The sequence below is a fragment of the Larus michahellis genome, chromosome 13 (assembly GCF_964199755.1).
Source record: "Larus michahellis chromosome 13, bLarMic1.1, whole genome shotgun sequence".
Classification (NCBI taxonomy): Eukaryota; Metazoa; Chordata; class Aves; order Charadriiformes; family Laridae; genus Larus; species Larus michahellis.
The window spans coordinates 7,370,301-7,387,830 of NC_133908.1; the positions used below are offsets into that span (position 1 = coordinate 7,370,301).

General features: G+C 44.0%; 1 protein-coding gene across 22 annotated transcripts in view; it reads right to left on the reverse strand.

The window, feature by feature from the left end:
• FBRSL1 (fibrosin like 1) overlaps positions 1 to 17,530 on the reverse strand; it is a 544,864-nt gene that overhangs the window by 478,506 nt on the left and 48,828 nt on the right. The window contains exon 1 of one of the 22 annotated variants that reach the window (XM_074606387.1): positions 8,905 to 9,055. The exons of the other annotated variants lie outside the window; for them this stretch is intronic. The gene's annotated coding sequence lies outside the window, so the exon portion shown is untranslated. Of the gene's footprint in view, positions 1 to 8,904; positions 9,056 to 17,530 lie in introns of those variants that run through there. 22 annotated transcript variants of the gene reach the window in all.

The following is a 17,530-nucleotide window of genomic DNA, read 5'->3' on the forward strand; positions in this document are numbered from 1 at the left end:
TCTGAACTGTTATATAAATATAACAGTTGGAAACTTTCTGTGTCAACATGGTCACTCCCTTCCCTCCCTCGGTTTTATTTCTCCTTCAAACACCATGCAGCAGAGCCGTCCCTCCTCCTCGAGCCCCCAGACACACTCCCCCCTCTCCTGTCGGGGTCCCGGCTCCGAGCCCCAGTGCTGGCCCGGGCCACCCCGGGCTCCGACCTGCAGCAGGGTCTAAAGCTGTGCTTCCCACCAGCCAAGCAGAAGGGAGAGGACAATTTTAGCACCGTTTTCGACAAGCTGTGATTAACCCTCAGGCACATCGCAGCCAAGTATCCATAACTCTGTGTTCAATCCGGAGAAGCGAAGGAGCGATGACATTTGAGAAAAATATAACCACACAAAACATAGTAAACTCTTCTCAAAATTAGCACCATCCAAAGCGAGGTGACATCAGTGTCCCTTTCCAGCAGGGAGGTGGCAGGGCTCTCGCTGCAGGGTAAACACCAGGAGAATATTCCTGCTGCCCAGAGGATCTGATCCTCGACTCATCAGTCCCAGGGCCAGCACTTCCACATTGCATCATCATCATCATCTATTTACTCAAGTCACAGCTGAGAACTAGCAGGGGAAAGCACTGCCAAGACTTCCCAACCCGGAAACTAGGACATGAGTGACTTAGAGACATTAAGTTTTATAACAGCAGGAGCTTTCCAATATTAAAATAATGATAAAAAAAAAAAAAGCGTGTCCTCCTGCAAGTCCAGGCATCTGAGCTGCAGTCACCATCTCCACAGGCACACAGGAGCATGTTGTACAAGGCTGTGTACCTGTGGATGCATCTTTCCAGAAAATTCAGTAACGCTACAATGAAAGGATCATTTTCAAAGCTTCAAATCCAGGTGCTTAGAGCTAATTAACTCCATTATTAGACTTCAAAGGGAAAAAATATATTAAAAAAAATCAAAATGAAAATCATTTTCTTTCCACAGCTATGAAGTGCTACAAAATCCATTTTATCTTTACATATCCCATATCCTCTTTACAATGCTTTTGAATGCTGTGCATGAAATCCTATTAATTTATAGGTATTATTAAAGGCATCTGAATTTAATATTCAAATGGCCAAGTCTTTTTTGTTCTTTTTATATCTTAGCAGAAAGCAGAAGCCCCTCATTATCTATGCCTAGTGAAGAAACACAGCTAAGCAAGGCCAGTACCCATCCAGCACCTGCAGTAATATTAAAACATCAGGGACAATATTCCTCAAAGCCTAAAGACGTGCATCAGCTCTTCCTTATCCTCCTCCATTCTTCAGTCAGGCAGCTGATGACCTTCCCTTCCAGGGAAGCCAAACCACTTCCCAGAACCTCCCCCGAGCTCCCTAACCCAAGGGTCTGGATTTCCACGGCACACCGCGGCTCAGCTGCTCCATACCACCAGTCAGCCCTTCCTCCTTCCCAGAAAAAGCTGAATTTCCCTTTCTCAGCTGAGCACCACGGCTGAATTCCCTCTGACCCACAGAACCTAAATTCCTGTATTATCCCATGACTGCATAATCATCGAGAGAAGATGGAATGGTAGAGGGAATCCATAAATCATTTGTTTTTCCCTGAAAATTGAAAAACCACTGCAGGCAAACTTTCCACTGATGTTTTGGTTGCTTCATTGAAAGCAACTGTGTGTTTTGTTCAGGCAGTTGTCTTGCATGATTCATTGTGAGGCCATTAAAACAACTATACTCTTACATTTTAAGATTATTTGCACTACAACACATAACCAACAGCCTTTTACCTCACTACTTTCTCAATAATAGGAAAAAAAAAAAAAAAATGATGCACAAGAGGAAAACCATCCATAATGTCCCATCCATGAATCAGCCTGGCAGGATGGAATTCTCACGGGGTAGGGAAGGGGGGAAATTCAGCTCTTGGCAAATGTTCATCAGCCAATATTCCTTAGAAACATAGAGATTTGATTAAAAACGTTTGCTTTCTGTCCAAATCTGGTAGGAGAAAATGAATGGTGCTCTTTGTTAGCCATCAATCTTCCCCACTTGTCCATGTGCCAGATGGCACCGCGCTTCATAAGAGGAAGAACAATAAGCAAAGAGTCAGTTGTGCAGTAAGTTTGCTTATAATCATTTCACCTCAAACAAACGAAAGAAGAATAAGGATGGAAAGAGGGGAAGAAGAATATTAACTGAGCGTTCATTCACTTTTTTAAAAAAAATAAAATCCCGCTCTTGACAATGCTGATTGTTTGTTGACATTTCTGAAATATCTATGCCCCCGAAATGGATTTTGCACTTTTAAGAGAGTTTCAAATGGAGCATGACCAACTTATTAAACAGCAAAATGGAAATATTTATAACCTGCCAGAGAATCCTGAATCCTATGGCACTGACGCCCGCCCCTCTCCCAGTGCCCAGAGCTCCCGCGCTGCCCGGCTGGGACAGCAGGACGGGGGCAAGAGGCACCCACCAGCCCCAAGACGCCCAGCCTTCCCTTAACCCAAAATCCAATTACAGGTTTAGTTTGTCAAGACGACTGTTAAAAACAAACAATCGACATCTTTTACTTTTTAAGGGTAAACTTAATGTGTAAATCACCGGGACGCACAGGAGGAACCCTACAGTGCCATTTTCACAGTCGCACTTCAGAATATAGCTGCGCTTTAAGATTTGATACCACTTAACAGCATCTGTTGGTTTTGTGCCAAGAGCATATGCTGGGAGCAGATATGGATTCGAACGCCAGCAACAATACATATTTTAAACCTAGCTAAAGAACAACAGAGCAAGGGGAACAGCAAGACTTCTCGAGTGAGCCTGGATGAACTCCCATAGCCAAACTCAAACGCCAAATTAGCCGCAGGTCCATGATTAATGGTGAGTCAGTGCCACGGAACAGCTACATCAGACCAGAGCCCCGGGAGCAGGGAGGCAGGGGAAACTGGGCTAACGTTCCCAAGCAGGGGCAGGATGAAAGCCAGGAGAAGAATGAGAAGTTTCCCGGCTCTCGCAGCCTGCGAGATGCACAACTGGCTGCTGGTTTATCAAGCAGGAGAGCCCCATGCCCATTCCTCCCCTTCCTGAGGGACCTGCTGCAAAATACCAGCAAGGGCACGGACAGGCGATGGGCACGCTGACCTGGGGTTCAGCAACAGTCCACAGCTCCATCAACTAGTTCTCTTAAAATAAGCGTGCCAAGAAGCATTTTGGTTTTGCTCTTTATTCTTGTCAACAACACAACAGGTATTGCAAAGACAACACATGCTGCGTTCTAGCCTGAATCAGGGGCCTGATGCTTTTGGAAAGCGTCGGACATATACTTCTCTCTCCAAGGACCTCATTCATAGACGCCCACACACTAAAGAAAAAAATAAATTCAAAAACCATAAAAAAACAACAACTTGAAAATTTTGGCCCTGTCAGTACTGGCAGATGAAGTAATCCCAGGGGAAACATTATTGCCTCGGCTCTAACGGATCGGATTTAGACGGCCGGGATTCATTCTTTTGGCTCTGCTGTTGACCTGCTGCTTGAGCCTATTCATCTCCCCTCTGTACTTCTGTTTGCTCATCTGCAAAATGAGCAAGATACTAATCTCCTGTTCAAAGCATTTTAAAGCTGTGGCTGGAATAGCTAAGTGCTGCTGGTGTGAAGAATCACATCACTTGCAACCTTTTTTCCAGCTGTTAAGTAGTTAATTGCTCAATCTGAAGTGATCAGATGGTTTCCTTCTCTAACCAGTCCTTCCTATCAAATTGAGATCTTGAAGTATCGCTAAAAACATCTTGCCGAATTAATGGTCTAATTTCTCTACCGAATGTATTCATTCCCCATCTGACAGTTGGGGGAGGCACAAAGCCAGGCAGGAAAGAAGCTCCAGAAAAAAAATAAGTAGCAGAAATAACACCCCTGCCCCCGCCCCCACCCCCCCAAAAAAAAACCAAACCCAAACAAGCAAACCCACAGTAACCAACTCACCTGAACTCCAAAATGTCAAAAAAAAAAGAAAATCACATCTGCCTAATACATTAAAGAAAACAGCAATAGCCCCATGGTTACCGTATTATCCAGCACCGAACAATTTCATGCTTTTAAACTACTTCACGGGGAAAAAACGTCACAGCAAGCCTTGGCAATATCGTAAGTGGAACAAAGCAAAAACCAGCCCGAGTTACAATACGGGGAGCTGTTTGCGTTCAAAGTAACTTAATCTCCTAATACGGCTGTGTACTTTAAATGCCCAGGAGGAAGGAGCTTTGAGGCATTATCTGCTGGACGCAGAGGACCCAGGGTCAGCAATGCTGGCTGGCGCTGCTCGCCTCGCTGCTGCAGCACCAGGGAGGGCAAGGATGGAGAAAGAGGAAACTGATACAACAGTTTGTGCCATCTTAATATAAATAAATATAAATAAAATAAATTGCTCCGATTGGTACATGCCCCCATTTTAGGGCTGAAAACTTTGACGCAGGCCAGTTGCACACAGTAATGTGTAGATGCAATCACTAAAACCACACATATAAACATACAGGCAGCACCCCTGGATTGGAATAGCTTTTAAAGGAAAAAGGCAGAACAGATGCAAGCAGCAGAGAAAGGTTTTCTCACTCCTGTTGAAAACCTTGGGAAGGGAGGTGCAGGGAGATTAAGATAACCTGTGAAACATCCGAGCTGAGAACTGAAAGCTGGGAGGGACTGTTTACAAGGGTGCGCAGTGATAGCACAAGGGATGATGGCTTCAGACTGGAAGAGGGGAGATGTAGATTAGATATGAGGAAGAAATTCTTTGCTGTGAGGGTGGTGAGCCCCTGGCCCAGGTTGCCCAGAGAAGCTGTGGCTGCCCCATCCCTGGAGGGGTTCAAGGCCAGGCTGGACGGGGCTTGGAGCAACCTGGGCTGGTGGGAGGTGTCCCTGCCCAGGGCAGGGGGTGGCACTGGCTGGTCTTTGAGGTCCCTTCCAACCCAAACCACTGTACAATTCAAGTCCCAATCTTACACACATAATCTACCTCTCTCTAGTTTATCCAGTCTGAAACCGAGCACCACTCAACGCAGATTGTGAGAGATACTCAGTTTCCCAAGATATCATCTCATTTTCTATCCTCATATAACAAAGCAGCACCATCTTAGGCTTTCATATTAGTCACAAGCATTCCCATGAAGGAGAAACTTTTTTGCTTTTTTAAGCTAATTTCATTTTAATGAGCTCAGTTCCCCTTTCAGTTTCTCTGCAAGACACAAAGCTATCACAAGAGGCCTGGTAAATTATGCACTTTTAAGGATAAGGTGAACTTCAGACTTTAAAAAAAAAAAAAATCTTAAACCGAGATAAAGCGTTTTGCAGGGCAGAAATGCTGAAGATATTTAGTGTTACAGTGGGACTCCCTCCCTCCCCTTGGAGAGGGAAAAGGGAAGTATCAAAGAGTGACAAACAGAGAAGAAAGGCAGCGTGCCTATCAGGTTGTCAATCTGCCAATAAATCCCAGAGCTCCGCTAATGCCTTCAGCTCCCCGACACTCTCACGCTGTTTAAAGACACTGTGATGTGCACTCTGAAGAATTCAAGGAGGTGGAAGCAAAGCCCAAGGCCTTTATGCTTAACAGTTGAGGAAGAAAAGGGAAGAGGAGAAAACCCTCAGCTACAAGGATTTAATAGACCTCAGCGATGAAGTGCACCTGCAGTCTCTCCCATTTATCACCGTGCCTTTATAATTTATAGATTTGCACTTTATGCTGATACCCAGTCTGACGCGCGAGTATCTGTGCATGGCAGAGGCTGAAGGTGAGTCAGAGAACACCTGCTTGCCCGATATTCACCAGCCCGGGAAAAAAAGAGGTGGGGTAAAAAGCCACCATTGCATCACAAATTAAAAATTTGGGTTTATTTTTTGCCCCACCCACCCCCCCCAGTAGAATAAAATGCATCACACTCCCAAAACACTGAACTCTGGGGTGAAACACTGCTTCATCTAGATTACAGACCTTGAAATGGGCTTCACAAGCTCATCAGAGCAGATTTACACCAAACCCGGCATCACAGCATTCCTGCAGTTCATCTTTACCCCACAACTTTCTCAAAGCGACAAGTGAGGTCAAGACCCTGCCTTTTTTTTTTTATTTTTTCCCCATAAGCATTTTTTATATTTCTTCCTAAGACTTAGTAGCCCGGCTCCATGGCAAGCCAGGCACCTGGCTCTGCAGTGGTGGATTAATAATCACAAAAACGTAACTTGTAAGATCGCCTGAATGAATTGCGGTTCTCTAGCAACATTAAATTCATGCTGACTTCCAAAAAGCATCCTTTGCATCAAAAGCAAATTACGTCATCTTTTCCCAACACCTGCCAGGCCAATATGGATACGGATTCACTTTGGTAGAAAACAGAGATGGACGCAGGCCATAAAATGTCAAAGTGCAGCCCAAAATTGCATCTCCTTGCATTTTCCATTTTAAATACACAAAATGTTTAATTCAGCCTTTCCCACACATACTATATATTTTTTTTTTGGTAAGAAATCCGTCTGGATAATTTTTTTTAATTTTATTTTGTAAAGCTGGTGATTAACAGCCACCAGGTACAACTCAGGCTGTTTAAAAAGCATAGCATGCTCTGGTTTCTGCTTTTCCCCTCTAAGCACAGCAGCATTGCCTGCAGCCCTTATCCACGCCTGCATTTGGGGGGCCGATTACTTGCCGAGCTCCCTGCAGCCAGCGCTGCTGTAACCTTCCCCAAGCACCGCCTAAGTTCTCCCACGGAAAGTCTCCAGAGCCAGAGACGCCAGGCAGCGATCAAACATCATTACGGCCACTCTTTTCATATTTGCATGCTGTATCAAAGCCAAAGAACAATTCATTTAAATATATTCACCACGGGCTATTTTAAATTCAATTTTAAATTTATAAAACCATGATAAGAAATCGGAATTTCCATTTTATGAGGGTTTTTTTTTTTTTTTAAATCATGTAAGTTGGGGAGGGGTAGGGAGAAGAAATTTCTCAGTTTTAATAAGGATACAATTTTAACTGTCAGAAATGCATTGCATTTGTCTGATGAGTCTCAGAGCAACCCTTAACCACCCTGCCCTTCCCGACATTGATGGATTGCATAATTCCAGGAAGTAAAATATAATTATGGAGACAGATGAACAGACACCCAAGAAACAGAATAAAAAGACACTGCATAGCCATAAAAAGCAATATTTCATATATAACATTATTAAAACTAAGAAAATGTTATCTACATAAAGACTCTTGCCTATTTAAACTCATAAGGAACAGGTGGAATTTTATTCTGTGTATGGTCTACCCAGAATTTATTTGTACAGTCATTTTACAACAGTATTTTAAGATACCTGTATCATTGTGCAGGCACACTGTATGAACTTTGAAAATATAATACATAATAAAGCTATCAGAATTTATCTTTCCCCACTAGCCAACACCACAACACCTTCTCTGTTACCTCTTTGAAAAGGTGATTGTGCTCCAACACTGAGTACCTGCTCTACCCAGCGGAGGGTGGATGGAGGTGGGACAGGACCCCTGGGGACCATCCAGCCCCAGCCCCGCTGGAAGCGGGGTCAGCCAGGGCGGGCTGCTCAGGACCACGTCCAGTTGGGTTAACACGATGGGTCAATCAACTTAACACTTGACTGCATCTCCCAATTAGTCAAATCACGCTCAAGAATCAAGATTTGATTTTTAAGATCAAATGGCATTTAAAATCTTTTTATTTCTAGAGCTAATGAATGAAAAGATGCTGCTTTCTCTCTATCCCTATGCCATTGACACAATGTAGGTTTTTTTTCTATCCATTTTCCCCAATTGATATCAACAGTTCATCAACCAAAAGCCCTGAAACTCACATACACACACAGAGCTTTTTTCACCTAAAAAATCATGGTCTTAGCCTTTTCCAGACCAAAACTCCGACGACAAAGCCTCACATTGTGCCCCAAAGCTCGCTGGGACAAAGCGGGGGAAGCAAGTCCCCTGGCTGGGGGCTGCCCAATTCGGCCAGATTATGTCTCTTAAAAGCAGGAAATCCCAGGGGAGTACATCCCGGCTACAGACACTTCCCAGAGGTAATTCCTGAACTAATTTCAAAGTGATGGCACACATTCCTTGGCAAGGCAGAGCACAAATACTTCTTGCATGCATGAACTGCTGGGAGCCACCGCAGAGCCTGGTACTGCTCACAGTGACCAATTAAGTTTGCAAACCTTTAATCCAGACTGTAAGCACTTTAAGACAGAGACAGTATTTATTGCTCTTTTCTGTTCCTTAACACAATAGGACTAAGCCTTGTTCAACATTTAAGGGTACTTCCAACATGAATAATCTCCTCCTCAAAACACAGTTGATTTTTGCCCTAGCACTGGAGTTGTTCACTGTAAGTAGAAAAAAAAATAAAATTACATTTTCTTACTAAAGGACTGGTCTAAAAAGCTGAACTACAAAGGGAATTTTTCTGTCTGTATTTTTAAAAGAATTTAATAACTAAACTAAAGGATGGAAGACCACTGAAGAAAAAAAAAACCCCAACTTTAAACAAAAACACACAAGCAGCAAACCAAGCAACACAGACATATCTCTTACATATACAGCCTTCCCCTTTGAATCACTTCAGAAAAAGGTTTTCTAGACAGATGGTGTTTTCCCTGTCTTGACTCCAGTTCAAATCCCCTTTCTGGAGAGACCAAGTTTTCCACTGAACTGCACATTATACACCAACAAAGAATAAATAGGCTAAATATAGCTTACAGCCAAATCGCTGCAGTCTTGCGATGCAGCACATTCCGGAGTCCTTTAAGGACAGGCAGCACGCTGGCAATGCAGCCTCCCCAGGTTTAGGTTCTCCACTCGATAAATCCTCACCTCCACCTCCCTCAGCGCCAACCCCTCCAGAGCTCACCTGAAGCACACTGCTTCTCAAACTGCAGAACAGTGGGACACAGAGCCATCCCTCTAAACCGCTGGTTCCTTCGTTATGTTCTCCTGGTCAGTAATGACCAAGATTCATTATCCCACCACGGCTTTTTGATAAATTGTACAAGGGTGGCTAGTAGGACTCTGCACCACTGCAGGATGGCCATCTTCTTTTGAGCAGAGAGACCACCGATGGAGTGAAGACCTACAGGTGAGGAAGGCAGCTACTTATCTGCTCACCTTTCAAAGCATCTGAGAAGTCACAGCTGAGGCTACCTCTGTCAGACACCAACGATCATCACCTGCAGCTAAAAAGCCAAAGGAAAACAACCCCCAAACCACTACATACCCTCAAAAGCATTGCTTAGGGAAACGCTGAGCTTCCATGTGCTTTTTGCAATGCTCCCCGAGAGGTATGCGCTTCTTTTCTCCTCCCTTAGGAAGCACTGGTGAATTCGTGGTTTTCCATCCTCAGCTGCCTCTTCTGTTTGGGGCAGCTTGTCCAAAGCGCAGGACACCTTAACGCCTTCCACCAGCACAGCTCTTCTGCTCCACAGACAGCGTGCGGTGACATTCAGAGATCTGTCCCCCTTGGCAGGACACAGGGCTCACTGCAGGAACTTGGATTTCAGCTCCTCCAGCCCGAGAGAACATCATGATGGAGGACAACAGAGTGCGTGGTTGTAAGTGGCTCACCTGGCACCAAAACCCCCTTTCGTAGGGAAGCAGTTTGGGCCGCTGAAAGCCCTACCAATGTTTTTTGGGAAATCTCTTAAATAAAAATAAGATTTACAAAAAAATATCAATGACCTTCAGTTCTACAGAGGGCTTTTCATTGTTGTTCATTGGGTTTTTTTCATTAAGCAGTCTGTTACCTGACCCACCAAGAGCCATCTGGCCTCAGGTGAGCCACTGCCCGTCTACTCGTTTGTTTAGGGGATTTTTTTTTCAGCAGACAAGCTCCCTGTTGCAGTGGCAACGCAGGAAATGCTTATTGTTTTACATGTTTACAAACAGCCCCTTCAGATCTCCCTTCCCTCTCTGTCCCCCGAGGTAATATGCATTGTAATAAATTCATAATTCACATTACGATGATTTAAACAGCTTTATAGAGTGGCATGTTTTAGTGCTTTGATTCAATTGTCTACCTCGCAAACTGACAGCCCGCTCGCTGCAACTCCCTGGCGCTGGGAAGCTGCTCCCTCACGCGAACAGGGATAAATATGTGGGAAGAGTCACACTTTCTAGAAAAGGAATTCTTAACAACGTCATTTAAGCTCTTCACCAAGGAAATGGGATAAATACCGCATCTTGCCCCCAGCATATTATTAGGCTGCATGCATTTATGTTCGGGGTTGCTTTTGGACAATGCCACCAAGGAGCAGCTTTTCATTATATTTATAATAAATTCCTACCACCTGGGCAATAAAAAAAATAAACTCCTGCTAGGCTTATTACCAGCAACCCTCCTTCCATCGGTGCAGCACCTCGCAGGACAGAGGTGACGGAAGGCGGCTGGGCCACTGCAGGGCAGAGGGGGACGAAGCCACGTGTGCCAGGGCAGCGGCACAGGAGCCCACGGCTCTGCTTAAGCATCTCAAGCAATGGAAATCCACTGACAACATTCCTGCTGTTGTCACAACACAAGGAAATTGTCCTACAATAACGTGACAGCAAAAGTTAGCTTTGAAATATTCTTACTTTAGAAGGTAAGCAGCTGCTTGTAAATACATAATAGATCTTGGGTAACTGCTTAGTGTTTCACCTTCTACTGACCCCAGACCACTCTCATAAACATGCACAAGCCGTTAGTCACTACCTGCTTTCCCCATAGATGCAAGAATACGCAGATGAACAACAGAAGGATAAAAAAAAATAAAAATAAAAGAAATCAATGTCATAGATTTGCTTTGATGTTTTTGAAACTGCACAACTTTGTACACATCCTTTCTATATTCGCATTGCAACTTTTGTACGCCACACTGGTGGAAGTATCAAAGCGTCTGCAATCACACTTATGAGAGCAAAACCATTATAAAAGGGTCACACTGTGATTAAAGTGTATTTTGCTACTACAATCTGGATGTCTTTTTTTTGTTTTTAATTAGGTGCATTCTAGTTAATATAAAAATATGTTACTTTTTTTTTTCTTCTTCTTTCTTTTCCTATTATTAAAGTACCAAAGACAGAAGATGCTGTTAAGCGCAGTTGTTAATAGATCTGGCCATATTGCTATTCCTACTTCAAGAAACAGAATCAGTCACAAGGATCACGGACACCTGGGGTTAGAAGAGGTTGGTTTTTTTTTTTCCTTAGGAGTAACTAAACAGGATTATTAGGCGAACTAATCAAACTGCATCTTCATAAGCACAGAGGCACAGGAGGGACTGTCCAGCACAATGTCTGAAGCAGAGGCAAAACTTTCCTATAGCAGCAGGAAGATTTTATCATGAGTGGCCACCCTCAGTCCCCAGAAATGCTTTAATAATAAGAAATAATTTTTAACACATCCTAATGAAAGGGGAGGGAAAAGGACTGATGCACCCTAAAGGAAACCTCTCAAGGAAAGACAGGAGGCAGCACGAGCAGGCACCTGATGGTAATAAACATTTCATTGAATTTTAAACAACTTGGAGAGCCCCCCGCTTTGTCACCTCGCCCACTCCTGGCCCAAGACTCAAACCCAACATTGCGGTGAGCCCGGCAGGGCACCCACAGACCAGACCACACTCGGCAGCAGGTCCAGCTCCACCTCCACAGCTCAATCGGCCACTTCTTGCTGCATTGCTCCTATCACCTTGCCACTGCCCAGCTTTCCTCTTCAGATTAAGACATCCAACTTCCAACCAAAAGTTAACTCACAGCCTGAAATTCCAGACTGTTCTTCAGGCTCACCTCTATCTCCAGCAAATCCCCTCCATTGATGGTGTCTCCTCTCTGCTTCACACTCTGGAATTACCATGCTCGGTTTTTCTACTACCTCCACACACTTCAGGGGGCCTATTCTTACTTACGCCACTTTATTTTTATTTATTTTTGTCACAGACGAGCACAATGTTCAAGCTGAGATCTCCCAACCACCATGGAGATACCTCCTGGCACTATTTGCTGCCTTTCCCATACCCACACCATCCCAGAGGACCTGCCATCCCTGATCAATTACCACAATCATCTTTTTCTGTCTCACCACATATCATAATTCCTCAGCTTGTTTTTATTTTCAGTCTCTAATCACAGTATTTGGTGCTATTAAGTTTTACCCTTTTTCTCTTATATTTCTGTTCTACTCCAGATCATACGGTAATTTTAAACAGCAATAGTAACAAAATTACTTATCGTACTGCAATCAGCCAAGTACACAAAGATAAAACTAATCATTTAATAAGACATCCCAGGGATTTTTCTCCTCCGTAGCAAAGGGCAGCAAAGCATCAGATCACAAGTTAATCAGACTCCAAGACATCATCTCTGCTCTTCCCCTCTCAACCACGGAAGTGACGTTTTCCACTGCCTCACAAATTATGTAATACACTTATTCTAAATCCAGCCGTCCTCAGAATAATTTCATTTCCAGAATTCCTCTTTTCCCCATTACGACCCAGTTGAGCCTCAGAACCAGCAGGGACCCCCCAGCCCGGGAAGCGAAGCAGAAGCTGATCCTGGGCCCAGCCCCTCCTCACCCCCATCCTCAGCATCTCCTCAAGCGCTGTAGACACCTTAGACTTGCTGCAGCAAGCGCATACAGAAGCAAGTATTTATGATCTCAGACCACAGGTCTCAAATAAAGTCTGGTGAACAACCAAAACAAAGGCTTTAGAGCAGGGACAAACTTTTCATCCTTACGTGTCTGAGTAAATGCAGGAGCTTAGACAGGGTAGATACCGTATTATAGCGCAATCCTGCTCCAAACGTCACAGCAGACCGCCAAGCCATATTAGCGCAGATCTGTCTCACAACTCACTCGGGATGCACTTTTCAAAAATTCAAACCTCAGAACATATGTACCCATTGAGATAGGGCATAAAATAATAATAAAAAAATCAACACAAAAGTCAGCAACAGTTTATAAAGAAGGATTATGGATGCAAAGAGATTTTCATCTGATATATAACCAAATCTCAGTGATCTGGATTAAAGCAGGAAAGCCTACTTCAGACACCCAGAAAGTCGGGAATAAAAATACCCAAACAATTAAAAATTCTAAAGAGGCATAATTTAGTCCATAGTGCAAAACATAAAATTTCATTATTCCAGAATGGAATTCAGGGGACGCAATGCCTCCAGCAGTTTGAAAAGTGGTGTTTGGAAATACCAGGAAACGAGAATCAGTTTATCTAAAGAAAATTAAGACGATTCTATGAGGTTGGGAAAAAAGGAGAGGCCGTGGAGTCCTTTCTCCTTCCACCTCCTCGCATCTTTCATTCCCAAAAAAACAAGCTACAGCACTGCAGAGGGTAGGGAAGAAATGTCCCTAAATCATTCAGACTGGAGCACTCCACCAAAAACTTCGGTTTTTCTCAAGAGCTGGGTTTTTAGCCAACTTCTCCATGAATAATCCCATTTCAGTCACAGGCGAGAAGCCAGCACAGGGGAAGGGGAGCCAGGTCCCGCACCCCTTCGTGGGCAGCGGCGCCCAACACCAGCAGAGCTGCGCCACGGAGACGAGATGGCACTTGCCACCATCAGCCCCTACAGCAAAGGGATGCTTTAATTAATGCAGTGTCAGGCAACGGAGGAAAAACATATTTAGACCCAGATCAGCATATGCTTCACTTAACAATAATCGCCGTGCTCACGAAGAGTTTGACAGCTAAAGTACAGAGTGATCCAGGTCTAAACAAGTTTTTTTTCTTTAACGCTTTGCATGGCATCAGCAAAAGGTACAAATTAAGAAAAATATTGTTTTCAGCTGACTTTAGTGGCTTTTAAAAATAATTTTGTTCCTACATCCCATGGAGAAAGCTCTCCTGTCTAACTTGCATGGTGGAGACCAAGACAAACCCTGACTCCCCTTTTACAAACTGTATATTCACTGTGACAACTGTTTTTTTTGTTTCCTAAACAGAATAAAATGAGTTCCATCTGCATTTTAATGAAGAAAAGACTGCAGAGCTGTTATCCAAGGATGTTAATGGAGACTTTTTTACAGACACAAGGTCCTTCAGCCTCCCTCACCCTCTCCAGTACCCAAAGGGGGATGAGATGTAGAGGGAGGCTGAAGCAAACCTGAGCTCCGAATGTTCCCCCCTGTTCAACCTAGTACTTAGTTACCAACCACTTTGCAAACACACGGTTAAGTTCAACTTGGCCAAATACTGAATTAGAGAAAAGTTATTCAATAATGGCAGCAACCAGCACAGTGCTTAACCACTGATAGTAAAAGGGAGCTAAGTAAGCATCTCAAACAGGGTAATTCCCAATTCTTTGCAAAGGAGGGGGGGGGGGGGTGGAAAAAAAAGAATCAATCACAAGCTGTCATGATATCCCATTGTTCAGCCCTGTTAGCATTAGAAAACAGTCACTAGGGATTAAGCCAGCAGAGTATGTATAGTAGTTACTGACTGCTAAGCAAATGCAGGCTGCCTGGTAACACATGGTGCGAGGCTGTGATTAATCATTACGATGGGACAGAAGGCGTACTACTGCGAGATAACGGCAGGAACTGAACTGTGCCCTGCCTCTAATGACAAGTTGCTTATCCTAACATGCTCCACATTTGTGTAACTAAGAAAGCATCCTCGACTTCTCATTCCTTCTGACCGACGGCCGAAGTTTGAAGGACGCAGCCAGGGTACAGGTGGGCAGGTGAAACACTCAGGTGCCCACACTAAAATCATCTTTGATGGGAGCTGGTGTAAAGTGTTTCTGCAGGAAACCACTTAAAACCATTGTTTCTTACACCCAAATCACACCACTAGAGGAGCTCCTTTGGATTTACAGCAAGAATATTTTTCTAGATAAACAACAACCGGTGGTAGCCTATAGTGAAAACAAAGCTGGTATTTTTATATCTCTTATATATTTAAAAAAAAAATAAATAAATCAAGAAGGAACCTAAGCTTCAGAGCTTCAAGGAACCAACATCCACCTACACAAAATACCTTGCAAAAACTAAACCTATATCCTTTACTTTCCCTGATACCCATTGTAACTAAATTTCAAGTGACCCCTGAAAACCATGCAGGTGGTTATGAATCCTGTTTAGATCTATTCCCAGAATTGACTTTTTTTGTTTGGGGCTTAAAAACATGAGGCAATAAAAATCCAAAAGGCCTGTACCATCAGCAAGAGAAGGAAGGAGAACCCATGGCGTCCTTCATCCTGCCCACTGCACTGGGCCATTAGTGAAGTCCTACACTGCATCGAACGGTATTTCATGGGAACAATTATTTATTAAGGGTATGGACAATAGCATTGATTGTTACAAGTTTGATTGATTAAACAGACAAATTGGCACAGTTTCTCCTTCCCTGCCTGCCATATGTTTCTTCTTAAACATCTGGTAAAGTCTTTGTATTTCCTCGAGTAACCGAACAGGTGTTGAACCAAATCCTTAATGCTTCAGTTTTCCCATTGGAAGCAGATGGGTAAAGGAGACAGAAGAATATTGCATTTCCAACATCTCTCTCTCCTTCCTCCTCCTCTTTGGTGGCCTCACTAATAGCCTGAGGTTAAAAGTAGTAAAGGAGATTTCAGATTAATCATTAAAGTGATCTTTTGATGTGGAGAAGACTCTCTATACTGAGGCAAGGAAGTCAGACCTTACTCCATCGACGCAATCTTCCTCTCTTCCTTTTCACAAGTGCAAAGGACACCAAAAACAAACAAACAGAAAAAAGACTTTTACATCAGCCCTTCATATTCCTGTCCTTAAAAATGTTTAAAATTCTGCCTCCCATCTGAAGGGGGTTATTTGTAGGTTGTGCCTGGGCCACGGGGGAAATGCAAGGCACCGACTGCCACAGGATACCAGCCCTTGCCTGCAGTCATATGTTGGGCAGAGCGCCAAATATGTAATTCTAGCTGAAAGAGCAGAAACACAGGTGCCTAACATTGAGAGGGCACTCTTTATTTTGAAAAACGCAACACCACTTTAGCTAATTAGGTCTTATCTGTTTAAAGCTACAGGATAGTTTGATAACAATTAGGAAGGACTCCCAACAGGCTGCTGGGATCAAAGGCCCTTTCTGCTACGACGTTTAACAAGGAAATTAACACTTTTGCCAAGTAATTTGCACACGCTGCCAAAGTTGTTTTAACTTGCTGTAATATTTTAGTTTTAAATATGTACCTGCAGAGATGCTGCTTTAATTCGAGCATTCAGTGTGCCAGCTACGGGCTCCCAACCACACCACCAGCTCCCATTTACTGCTGGAGGGGAGCTTCCACAAATGGTCTGACGGCACAGATGTGCTTGCTTCTATTCACTTAAAAGAAATAAAAAAGAAAAAGAAAAGAGTTCGGACGCAAGAATTCCCTCACCGCTTTTTTCTTCATGGAAACTAAATATTTCCAAAAGACTGCCTGTGGGATCCCAACCCTTAATGTCACAAAAATTAATGAGAGCTGTGATGCTGAGATGCCAGGCGTGCTTGGAAAATTCCAACCGGACTCTTCTGATGGGTTTTTAATACAGGAGACTGGGGAGCAATCATGACTCCAGAGAGCTGTAATGATGAATGGCTGGGGGACAGTGAATACAATAAGGGAAAATACAAATTCAGCAGCTGTATTTCATAAAGAAACAATAAAACCATGCATAACAGTTTTTCTTTTTTAATTCAGTGCACTGTTTAAAGAGACCTTCTGATACCCAGTAAATTACGCTCACATATCCGCTGCTGATTACTCTTTAATAAAATCAAGCTTCCAGCAGATCAGGGTACTTGTCTCCTGGTTCCCTGAGATCCAGGGCAGGACTAAGCACCAGCACTCACAGCTGGACTCTGGTGTTCCTTTAAGCACCGCGTGTTGCGCCCTAACGAAGAGTCACCCTACCATACCCCGAGCCACGTACATGCCACGGCCACCGCACTTTGTGCTGCTAACCAAACTGAAGGCTCCATCCTGGGAGGAGAAGCTTTCCCCAGGCTGCTGCTGTATGAGATGACTCCATCCAGCATTAGTCAGCTCAGGTTAACGGCCAAGAAGCCGGAGTTTATCAGGGGATTTCCTCAACACAGCTCTCCCCAGCCAGGAGGCTGTGCACCAACTTGAAGCCGAAATTCTGTTTATCTCTTTTAGTAAACCAAGGGCAGACCCAATTAAGAGAGACAGCAGCAGTGTGGTTAAAGCCACGCAGTGAAATTTGGAGGGCTGGGCACAGTCTGACATAGGTTTACCCTAATTTCCTCTTGAGGGCACGAGGAGGAGTGATGACTTTCACTCACCGAGTGGTGACAGCCAACGTTGAACACTACAGTGGCCTCCAGCCGCCACCATCACCTCACCCACAGTTACAGCATCATCCAGCCTCTGGACAGAGATCAGGCTGCCCAGCCACAGCGAAGATTTCAGCTATCCATTGCTCCTAATTAAACATCGGCCCCATTTCATTAGAACTTAATATGTAGATATTTCCCCCCTGCCCCCACATTCCCCCAGTGACCCAG